This window comes from Nicotiana attenuata, unplaced genomic scaffold (genome assembly GCF_001879085.1).
Source record: "Nicotiana attenuata strain UT unplaced genomic scaffold, NIATTr2, whole genome shotgun sequence".
Lineage (NCBI taxonomy): Eukaryota > Viridiplantae > Streptophyta > Magnoliopsida > Solanales > Solanaceae > Nicotiana > Nicotiana attenuata.
Window position 1 is genome coordinate 99,836 of NW_017671066.1, and position 11,875 is coordinate 111,710.

Consider the following 11,875-nt stretch of genomic DNA (forward strand, 5'->3'; position numbering starts at 1 on the left):
GTTGACATTGTGCCCGATGGGCGAATCTTATGTGCTTATCTTTCTTATTTGCCTGTCATTTTCCTATTTAATTGTGTATTTGTGCCCGAGGGGCGGATTTCTGTGCTTATCCGCACTAGTTGTTCTGCATTCATTTGCGTAACTGTTGAAAAAGTCATTTTCAAAGAAGTTTAAACTGAGCTAAGACGTTTTAAGGGATTTTACAGCTTCATTGCTTTCTACTGGTTTTTGAACTGCTTCTATACAGCATGTTGTCACACCTCCTTATTTACACACCTACCCCGAAGGATAAATGTATAAGGGAGTTTTTTCATTTAAAGTGACATTATTCGAAATGGGATTATTTATTTGGTTTTTAGAGTCGCCACTTGGGATAGGTTTGGCTTTTGGTGTCCCAAGTCACCAGTTTATCTTGAATCCCAAATCCAGAAAAATTTCGACTTCCCGAATGGAGTCTGCGAACCAGAAATTCTGAATAAGGAATTCTGTTGACCCGAGGGAAGGTGTTAGGCACCCCCGGATCGCGTGGTTCTAGCACGGTCGCTTAAACCATTATAATTGGCTAAAATCTGATTTTAATACATGTTATCCTATAGTGCAATTTTTAAAATTATTTACCGCTTTTAATTAATTTTTGGAAACTGAACGTCGTTTAAAAACATATTTTTGGATCACGTCACATGAAATGCACCCGGATCCTCGACACATTTTATTCAACATTTTGGGATTTGGATTTGGGTCATATGAAATGCACACCCGAGTTTAGGAAGGTAAAATTATTAAAGAACGAGCCTAAAGTGACTAACGTGTTATTAACTTTGCGGGAGGCCATGAAAATTCGCTAAATGGCACGTCCCAAGTTCTAAATATTTTAATGAAGTAATTAAAGAGGGCCACGCAGTTTGTGATTTATTTGGCGCGGCGCACCTCAAATTATTTTAAAGGCCATCCTAAAGGAACTATTGTTCTCTATTAAGGATTATCTCGAAAAGGGCCTTAATTAATTAGCATTATTAATTACTATTATTAAAAGCATTCAAGGAATTTCGACCTTAAGCTCAAGTCCACACTTAACAAGAGGAAAACCTCTTAATTCAAATATGCTACTTAACTTGGAAGGCCCAAAATTGCATTTAAACCATATGATCCAGGATTTCCGGCATATTCCGGCATTTAAACCATATAAACCTAGACTTTATGGCCCAATCGGCCCAAGCCAATGATGTCAACACGATATGCAAATGGTTCTTAAACTCCATGCTTTCATTGTTATATCAAATTATGGGGCTAGCTATTTAGATTTCATTTTCAATATGCAAGTAATAGGCAAAACAAAAAGTAATATGCAAAACTAAATCCAAATTTAATGCTCATATTCAAGCTATAGGTATACTGATGGATCAACGTACTTACTTTCTGAAATTTTACCCTCTAAAATATATAAAAGTTAAACCTCATTTCACACATTCTTTGTTTTGGAAACAGGGAATGAGTCTACTGAAGCTTTCAATTGCAAATAAATGGACGAAATGCACACGTTTTAGAACCCTACAACTCTAGTTATGGCCTGTAAAGCTGATTCTAACTAACATGGCAATAAACATGTATTATACTACTAGAGCTGGCATCATACACAGTATTTAAGTGCACATGGCTTACACTATGCTTCAAAATGGATTATGCACAGTGTTCAGCAATAGAATCAGGCAAAACTCCAACCAACAGGGCTTGTAAATAAATGAAATACAGTTCAGTAGTTCAAACTAGTTACAGTGACGATTTAACCAATTAATAAGACTAATGGAGCTGCCATGAACTAATGTATATAGATCAACAATAAGAAACATGACCAGCTTCATCTTATTTCCAGTTTTTGAAAGCTACATCAAAACGATCCAGAACATGTACCTGGAATTTGAACAAAATAAAATGAAATTGAGGTCACCTAGGCAGACAACAACACACAACAGCAATTAGATCGATTTTAAACCTAGAAAATAGCATCAATCATCCCAGGAGTTGATTTCAGATAGCAAAACCAATAAACAGCCAAAAATAAGCTTGAATGACCCAAAATTGACTTGATATAGCCCCCAGGACCTCTAAAACCTTCACTACTGAATTAACAGGACTATTCAAACCATTTTTTAACCTTATTCAAGCTGGAAATTGAATTTCAGAACCTGAAGCTTCGAGATCACTCTATAAATTCAATGGAACAGTGATTTTGGGAGTTTCGGCTATCTAAAGTTTCAGAGCTTTCAGTATGTCTTAAACTAAATTTTTTTTGAGATTTTTCTGATTTTTTCTAAGATCTGGAATTTGAATTTCGAAATTTTCAGAGTTTTTGAATCTCTAATGCTTCTAGAAACTTGTGTGGATTTTTCAGATTTCAAAACTTGTTCAATAAGGCAATGGGCATGCCTTTTTATAGGCAAAACTTAAGGCAGTCTTCAGATTTCACTTTGCCCCCTAAATCCCTCTTTTATTTTTCAGTTTTAGCTAATTAGTCCCTTATTTGTTGGCTTGCTGCCCAAGTTACTGCGTTAAGTTGCTGATATTTCAACTAAAACCCTCTTCTAGAAGAGTCTAGGGGGTTCCAGTCTCAACTACAACATTGTTCTCTATTTAGGAATACCTATACTACCCTTTATTAAATCTGAAATTTACTAACCTAGTACTAACTAAACCCCAACCCCTTTTTACCCTGGTTAGAATTATCAGCTATAACCAAACAATCCTAATATCTGAATTAATGGATCTAAATAACTCTAATTAGGACTTGAACTAACTAAAAATCGAAATCAACAAATACTATTGTCAATTCTAAAAATCAACAGAAAACTAACACAATATTCATGCCTTGACTACAATTCGACTGAATAACAATTTTTAACAAAAACACACAACAACTATAATTCGAACACATCTAACTTGGAAAATCAGACTAAAGAAACAAAGGAGACGGGCAGAAGCTTGACTTATTCGAATAGAGAGAAAAAAAAAGAAAAGAAGAGAGAAGGTTAAACAGAAAAAGAAATAAAATAAAAGAAAGAAAACTCACCATCTTGACTTGAACATCTCTATTAAGACATGACGAATGTATGCTGGGAAAGGACCCCGTATGAATGGATTTGGCCTTGGCTTCGAAAACTCGAACCCTAGATTTATATATTTGAGCAATTCCATAAGGATTCGAGAGGGATGGACTGGAATTTTGGAATGAGGAGGACAGAAGGATTCAAGGGTGTTAGTTTAAGGTCGATTGGCGACGTCGCCGCCATCGGAAAAAGTGGGCGGCGCTAGGGTTCCGCCCTTTTGAGTTTGGGATTTGAACGGTTTCAGGGGGGCTTGAAGTGAATGAAGTGAAGGCTTGAGATGACGGGGTTGAGAGGAGTTTGTGGTGCGATTTTAGTAGGGTATGGAGACCAAACACCACCGCATGACGATTTCCGGCGGCGGCGGCGGCGGCGGCGGTGAGAGATGAGGATGAAGGGGACGACATTGTCTTAAGTTAAGGGATCTATTCGGACACTTTTGATTAAATGGGAAAGGGATTGAGGCCCTTGGATGAGATAAAATGGAGGGCCAGGATTGAATCATTACCTACTAACTCAAAACGACGTAGTATTCTTTCTATACTATGTCGTTTCATTGATCTCAGAGGTATGGGGTTTGGACTGGGTACAATTTGGGCTGGACGGGTATTTGGGCTAATTTGGCGTGGGTTTTGGGGGGTGTGACTTGGGCTGGAATTAGAAATGGCCCAAGTTACACACACCAGCCTACTTATTTGTTTTTTTCTTCTTCTTTTCTTTCTTTTCTTATTCAATTTTTAGATTTTATTAAGTACAAAATTAAAAGTAGACAAGACCTGATTTAACTCTAAAATTAAACTAATTAATTTACAAAAATTAAACAAATCCTAGTTTAAAAAGAAAACTTAAGAAAAAAAATAATGCAAAAGGACTATTTTGGTATTTTCTCTTATTTTTTGTAATGTTAATTAACCAATAAAAATGTTAAAATGCAAGTATGCTATTTTTGTATTTTTCATGAGTTATATCAAATAAAAATGCACAAAAATGCACACAATCACAAAATCATGCAATTAATTCCCTAAAATTCAAATAATAAAAGAAAAAAATCCTAATTTTAATGAATTCTATAGGAGTAATTTAAGCGAGGCAAAAATCACGTGCTCACAGCTGCCCCTCTTTGCTCGGAGACACGAAGGGTTTTCGGGCAAATATAAATGAGCAATTATGAGAGATTTTTGCCTGCTTGGCAGTCCATGAGAAGCATTTCTGAAAAACGTCTGACCGAACCCTGCTTCAGAGGTTGCCTACATATCTTTGGCTATAAAGGAATCAGGTCAGTGTAGTTCTGGAAGGTTTGGTAGCTGGAACTACCAGGAGCTGTGATTTCACTGCTGTTGCTGCTGCTACTGCTTGCTGACCTCCTTATTAGACCAAAAGGAAAATCGAAGCCAAGCTAGCTATGCCTATCAACTTTGAGTTACAAGATTCCTATCTATAAATCTCTTGAAACTTGATCGTGAGTCTTAGCTGATTTTGCTGTAGACTCCGATCTGAATCTTGATGCTCGCAAGTTGTAGGTGTTATTTCTTTCTGCAGCACTGTGTCAAAGCGAGACAGGCGGAGCTTGTGACTTCAATCAAATTTGAGCAATCCGCACCTTTATTTGCCTCAACATTTGAGTTCATTTCTTTTTTGTTCTTTTCTTCTTTTCTTTATTCTGGATGGAGACTCATTCCGTAGGTCATCTCGAACCCCTGTGCCTCGATGTTAAACCTGCTTAAGACACCAAAACAAACAAACGAACGAAATTTTTCTGCCCCAATTTTCACTAGGAAAATTACGTGAGTTAGTTGTGACACATATCTAATTGATAAAATCAGGATTGTGTATCCTTGGGAATAAAGCCTTAGATTGGGAGGATTACCAGGTTATGCTGGAAAATGACCGGGTTATGCCGGAAAAGAAAAAGGTCCGCAGGTTATGCCGGGATGGAAAGAAAAAAGCTCCTTGGCTTATTCCAGGGAGATCCACGGGTTATGCCGGGATGGAAAGAAAAAAGGCTCCTTGGGTTATGCCAGGGAGGTCCACGGGTTATGCCGGGATTGAAAGAAAAAGGCTCCTTGGGTTATGCCAGGGAGGTCCACGGGTTATACCGGGATTGAAAGAAAAAGGCTCCTTGGGTTATGCCAGGGAGGTCCATGGGTTATGCCGGGATTGAAAGAAAAAGGCTCCTTGGGTTATGCCAGGGAGGTCCACGGGTTATGCCGGGATTGAAAGAAAAAGGCTCCTTGGGTTATGCCAGGGAGGTCCACGGGTTATGCCGGGATTGAAAGAAAAAGTCTCCTTGGTCCTTGGGTTATGCCAGGGAGGTCCACGGGTTATGCCAGGATTGAAAGAAAAAGGCTCCTTGGGTTATGCCAGGGAGGTCCATGGGTTATGCCGGGATTGAAAGAAAAAAGGCTCCTTGAGTTATGCCAGGGAGGTCCCCGGGTTATGCCGCGATTAAAAAGGAAAAAGGCTCCTTGGGTTATGCCAGGGAGGTCCACGGGTTATGTCGGGATATCTAGGGAATGGGGCCCTATGCTACCATGATTTTTTTTCATTTTACTTCTTCTTCTTCTTTCTTTCTTCTTCTTTTTCTTTTCTTCTTATTTTTCTTTCTTTTATTTAATAAAACGCATGAAAGAATTTGGGGGGAAACTTCCCTTTTGGTCGGTTCCCTGCTGCAAAGCTGTTTCAGCACTTGTGCATTTCTTTTCTCTTTTGGGTTGCACCTGCTTCTTGCGTGGTTGCTTTGAATTACACCTGTTTTAACTTTCAAACAAAGAACAATTTGTTAGTTTGAAACGGTGGTTGGTTTTGCGGCCTCAACCATCTCAATTGCTTGATCCCGGCCCAATTTCCGTTGAGAACTTTGCTGCTTGCTGGTTTTGAGGGTGAATCTCTTTTCAAACCGAAAGGACTCAACTTTCAGGATTTCATGATGACTCGCCCGTGTGGGCTCTGGCCTTTTCACTTTATTCTGCTCTTAGGACCTTTGTCTTTGACTTTCTTTCCTTTCCAATGTCTTTGCTTTAAAAGCATCAACCACCATGGCCAGTCGGGATTGGTCTGACGCACCCGCTGAGGCTGGGTATTTTCTTTGGCTTTTTCCAGGCGAAGCCCTATAAAAACAGTCCTGCCACCTTTTCTTTGTAATAGTCCCGGAATCAGAGTTAAACCAAAAGGGATTCAAAGAAGAAGTATACCAAAGGCAAGCATATGAGTTTAAAAGAGAGGCGTCCCTTTCGGGGGGAAAAGAAGGACTTATCTGGGGGTGCATGCTGACTTCAAATGGACATGACATTCTTCTTGGACTGGATGCCCGACCCACACAAACTTTCCAGCTTCTCGTGAACCCATTGATCCGTATTTCAAAACCAGGGAACCTTGTCAGGACTCTTTTAGTGGTGAGGTGTCTTCTTTTCGGCCGACAGCGCCCTTTGCGGGTTTTCGCTAATCGACCTCTCTCATTTCTCTTCTCACCGTCGCCCGAAAGTGCTCATTACGAGTTTTCACCAAACGGACTCTCTCATTTTCAAAGTCTCTACTCACCGTCGCCTTATGGTGCCCGAAGGTTTTCACCGATAAGACTCTCTCATTTTATTTCTCTCAATTTGGACTATATCAGATTCCAACAGTGTTGTTTTCAATTCCCATGTCTTTGCCAATTGATCAGAAGGACTTGGACAAGGTTTTGGGTAAAAAAATTTTTTGACGGAAGTACAACTTTGGAACCATTTTGGTGGACTCACGGTCAAACCATTATATCATCTGCCCCAGTTTCAACTTTTGGGGGAATTGGGATTTTTGTTTTGGTGTGACTGAACCCCAGAGAGAGGCTGCCTACGTATCCTTTGGGAATCAAGTCAGACGTAGTTCAGGAAAACATTTGTTTTTGGTTGTTTTTGTTTTTGTTTTGTTTTGTTTTTCTTCTTCGTTTTTTTTTCCTTTTTTTTTTCTTTTTTTTCTTTTTTTTTGTTTCTCTTTTTTTTCTCTTTTTTTTCTCTTTTTCTTTTTCTTTTTTTTTTCTTTTCAATAGTACTTTCGGGTTCCAAAGAGGGCAATCAAAGAAGAATAACCGGCTCAAATGGGTTTGCAAGGGGTTGATAGTGTTTGGATAGCGGGAAGGAAAGCCTTCGTCATCTCAATTGCACAAAAGTTATCACCGCAGCAAACCTAGACATAGTACCTTTTTACTGCGTCCGCATTCACAGCGGCTTCGGGATCGTTTCCTTCTATGTCTCCCAGATACAATGCTCCTTTCGGCAATATCTTTCTGATGATGTATGGACCTTTCCAATTAGGAGCAAATTTTCCTTTTGCTTCCTGATGATGTGGAAGAATGCGCCTTAACACAAGTTGTCCCACTTCAAAATTCCTGGGTCGTACTTTCTTGTTATAAGCGCGGGCCATTCTTTGTTGGTACAACTGCCCGTGACAGACCGCGACCAACCATTTTTCATCAATTAAGGCCAACTATTCCAGACGAGTCTTGACCCACTCACTGTCCTCAGTCTCTGCTTCCACAATGATCCGGAGAGAAGGGACTTCTACCTCTGCGGGTATTACAGCCTCAGTTCCATAGACCAAAAGGTATGGGGTAGCTCCTACCGATGTATGCACTGTGGTGCGATATCCCAGTAATGCAAAAGGCAACTTTTCATGCCATTGTTTGGAGCTCTGAATCATCCTTCTCAAAATCTTTTTGATATTCTTGTTTGCTGCTTCAACAGCACCATTGGCTTAGGTTTATTCCCGAATTGTTCCAACTCTCGATTTATTTCCCTAGAAACTCTTCTTCATCATATTCTGGTTCTTGGTTCATTATTTCACAATTAGACAACATGTTTGGATCTGGGCATGAAATCCGCAAGCATGTCATGTTATTTAAGGCCGCATTATTACTGAAAGAAGAAATAATAGCAAATCTGAAAAAATGAATGATGAAATATTGATTTCATTTCTTGGAATTGGGAAGATAACAGGGTTTTCATTGGGAAATTTAAAGACAAGAAACTAAAGAAAACACCCGAGTTACACCCTGGAATAACTCGGGATGCAGAAAAAGTAGCAGGACAGGTCTACTGGGACTCCCGCCTGATTGGAAATGGTGTAGCCTTCCAGTTTTGAAGCTTGGCGCTTGGTCCCATGTATAACACCTCAGCGGTGCTAGTGCCCTCTCCCGGCTGGACCATATGGGTTTCGTAGAGTGTTTTTCTCATTGCCCCACATATTTCCTCAATTTCTTCAGCCGTGAAATCCTTATCATCTTCCTCTTTACTGTACTTAGGCTTGACAAAAGTTTCATACAAATGTACCACCTCTTAATCGGCCATTTTCATTTTTTGAAAGAACACTTCTGCTTCCTTAGCACTCACAGGCTTCTTAGGCGGGAAACGCCTTCTGGTGGCATTGTTTACCTCCTCTACATTTGAATATTTCTCAATAGGGGAGTTTTCTAGCAGCTCTCCCAAGATCTCTTTACCCTTGTACGTAACCACCGTCTGATGATAATTCCATGGTACCGTAGCAGGGTTTGTCATAGGCTTCTGTGGTACGCGTCCAATAACCACTGGCTCACTTAGCCGAGGTGGTTTGATTGTCCCCCGCACCACATAGGCTTGCTTGGGTACGTACATCTGTGTTCCTTTTTTCAAATCAACTTTCTTTTCTGGTTCTGTCTTGGTGATTTTGCTCTTCTTTTCCCCTTTCTCTTGCTTCGGGGCCACCTTTGGCTTTCTTTCCACATCAGCGATAGCAATTATAGCTTTTAATGCTGGATCAAATTCTCTGTCTTTACAGATCATCCTGATCACCGGCCCGTTGTTGTGGGTTGGCAGTGGATTATTGGTCACATTTGGGATATCCTCATCCCTCAGTACTATCTTCCCTTGCTCTATTAAGTTTTCCACCGCTTGTTTCAGGGTCCAATAGTCATTTGTATGATGGCCTTCTGCCCCTGAATGGTATGCACACCTGACACCAGCTCTGTAGGCAGGCGATGCCGGGTTTTGTCTGTTCTGAGGGACCGGCTGCAGCAAATTCATTTGAACAAGCTTCGGGAACAAACTAGAGTATGGTTCAGCGATTGGTGTAAAGTTTGGTCTCCTGGGTGGTTCCCGAGGACGGAAGTTATTTTGTGGAGGACGGGGGTTATAGTGGTTTTGGTAAGGAGGCTGATTTCTTTGAAATGGAGCTTGGTTTCTATTGGCATGTGGCTGCGACCGAGCAAAGGGTTGAGCATTCATGACCGCATATGGTTGAGGAGCATAAGCCATGTCATTGTGAGGTAGTAATGTTGAGGGGTTCTTTCAGAGAAGACGGGTCTAGGGGTCCGGTGTCTTCTTCCCCCTGATGCTGCCATAACCGTTTCTTCTTTCTGTTTACCCTTGGCCATCCCTCCAGACCCGCCTTGAATGGCTTGGGAGGTTGCTCTAATGGCTGACTGGCTCAAGATACTGCCCGTTTTCAGACCATTCTCTACCATTTCCCCGATCTTAATCGCCTCTGCAAAAGATTTGCCCATGGCCGACATCATGTTCTGGAAGTAATCTGCTTCCTGGGCCTAAAGGAAGACAATGACCATTTCTACTTTATCCATGGGAGGTTTCACCCTCGATGCCTGTTCGCGACACTTAATAGCATATTCTCTGAAGCTTTCCGAGGGTTTCTTCTTCAAATTTGCCAAAGAGTTCCTGTCTGGCGCAATGTCGATGTTGTATTGAAACTGTCTCACAAAATCTCTGGCAAGATCGTCCCAAATGTGCCATCGGGAGACGTCTTGATCCATATACCATTCTGAGGCAATGCCTACTAAGCTTTCTCCGAAATATGCCATCAACAACTCTTCTTTTCCGCCGGCCCCGTGCAACTGATTACAATACTTTTTCAAGTGAGCAATGGGATCGCCATGCCCATCATACTTTTCGAACTTTGGCGTTTTAAATCCCATGGGCAGGTGCACGTGAGGGAACATGCACAGATCAGTATAAGAAACACTTTTCTGCCCGCTTAAACCTTGCATGTTCTTTAAGCTCTGCTCAAGGCTCCTCATTCTCTTTGCCATCTCATCTTGTTCAGGAGCTTTGGGAGTTTTATCTTGCCCTGGTGTAAACTCAAATGGCGGTGGCTGAGGGTAAGTGTATGTGGGATATTGAGGAGGATCTGCTTGAAAGATGGATTTTGGAAAGTAAAGGCCGAGGGATCAAAAGCAGGCCTTGGGAGTGAAGGATGTGTGGTGGCGGAGCATGGTGGAGCGGTGAAAATATTGGGGACTGCTCCTGATGTGAACACCTGGGGGCGTACCTCAGAAGGTGTTCCGATAAAGTGAGCAGATGGGGTATTCGGGTGACTGATGGGGATGTTAGAAGTACCCCCGGTCCTCGGGAACAATTCAGGAAAGCCAGGGATAGCACTTGGAGGCTCCCTGCCATTAGTCCATGCGTCCCACATCTCCATCATTCGGAGACGTAATATCCGATTTTCTTCAGCTGTGGCAGACTCGGAGGCCGGGATCCCCGAGATGGGGCTGTCTTCGGTGATGAGAACTGGTGGCAAAGTCATTTCAGCCGACATTTCTGTACTTCCTTTTGATCTGGTGAAATATCGATGCGATGCCAGCTTACCAAAAACCAACCACCGCTTCTAAAAACCTAAGCTTGAATTTGCAGCAACAACGGTTAGTTTGAGACAAGTAACAGATAGGTAACCACACATTGGGGTGTGATGCACCTATACAGTTAAATGAGTGTCTACATGTTTGTCACGGTTGCACGCGTCATCCCGACTTTCTTCCCGTTTCTTTTCTTTTGCTTCCTTGTTTTTGCTTTCTGGTTTTCTTTGATTTTTCTTTCCTCTCCAATTTTTTTTCTTTCCGGCCTTTCTCTTTTTGTGTTTCTTTTCCACTCTGTTTTTCCTTTTATTTCCTTCCCTCGTGTTTCTTTTCTCTTAGGGTTACGGTCGAATCCTATGGAGATTGCCTACGTATCATGACCCCGCATGAATCAGACCAAGCGTAGTTCTTGCGAATAAGGAATAAAGTAGATAGACAAACTCTTTTTTTTTTATTTGAATTTTATAAAGAAAGAAAGAATTGTTTTGGCAGATTTCGATTTGTTTATTTTTTTTACAAACAATTTGATTTTATTTTCAATTTATGAAAGAACTATTTCTAAAGAAAAAGAAAATATTTTGGATTCTTAAAAAATTTCTTTGTAATGAAAATATTATTGGCTTTTTTGATTTTTTTTTTTTGTAATTTTGAAAGAAGAAGAAAAATATTTTTTTGATTTTGATCTTTCATTAACAAAACTCCGGCTTTGCGGATACGGCCTTTCAGCACTTCGGGAAAGAAGATTTTAAGGCTGTGCACGCTAACTATTGAAAATGACCCAAGGTGGCTGTTCTTGCAAAAACGGCCTTCCGGCGCCCTTTTGGGGACATTCGGCTTATTTTAAGCAAGAATGGCATCACCTAACTTATTTGGGACAAAAATTAAAATTTTGGTATTTTCGGCTATTTTTGCAAAAGGGTGGTTGGACCCGATAAGGGTTGCCTACGTATCTCACATCTGGTGAGAATCAAACAGCGTAGTTCGGGCAGATTGGGAATTGAATAAACTAACTCTTTTTTTTTTCTTTTATAAAACTCAGACCATGAAGTTTTAAGGCAAAAGAAAAATAGTTTTGATTTTTTTTGATTTTTTTTTTTGGAATTTTCTAAAAAAATGCTTTAAAAGAAGAAAGGGAATTTTTTTTTGATATTTGATTTTGATTTTGATTTTATTTTTGAAA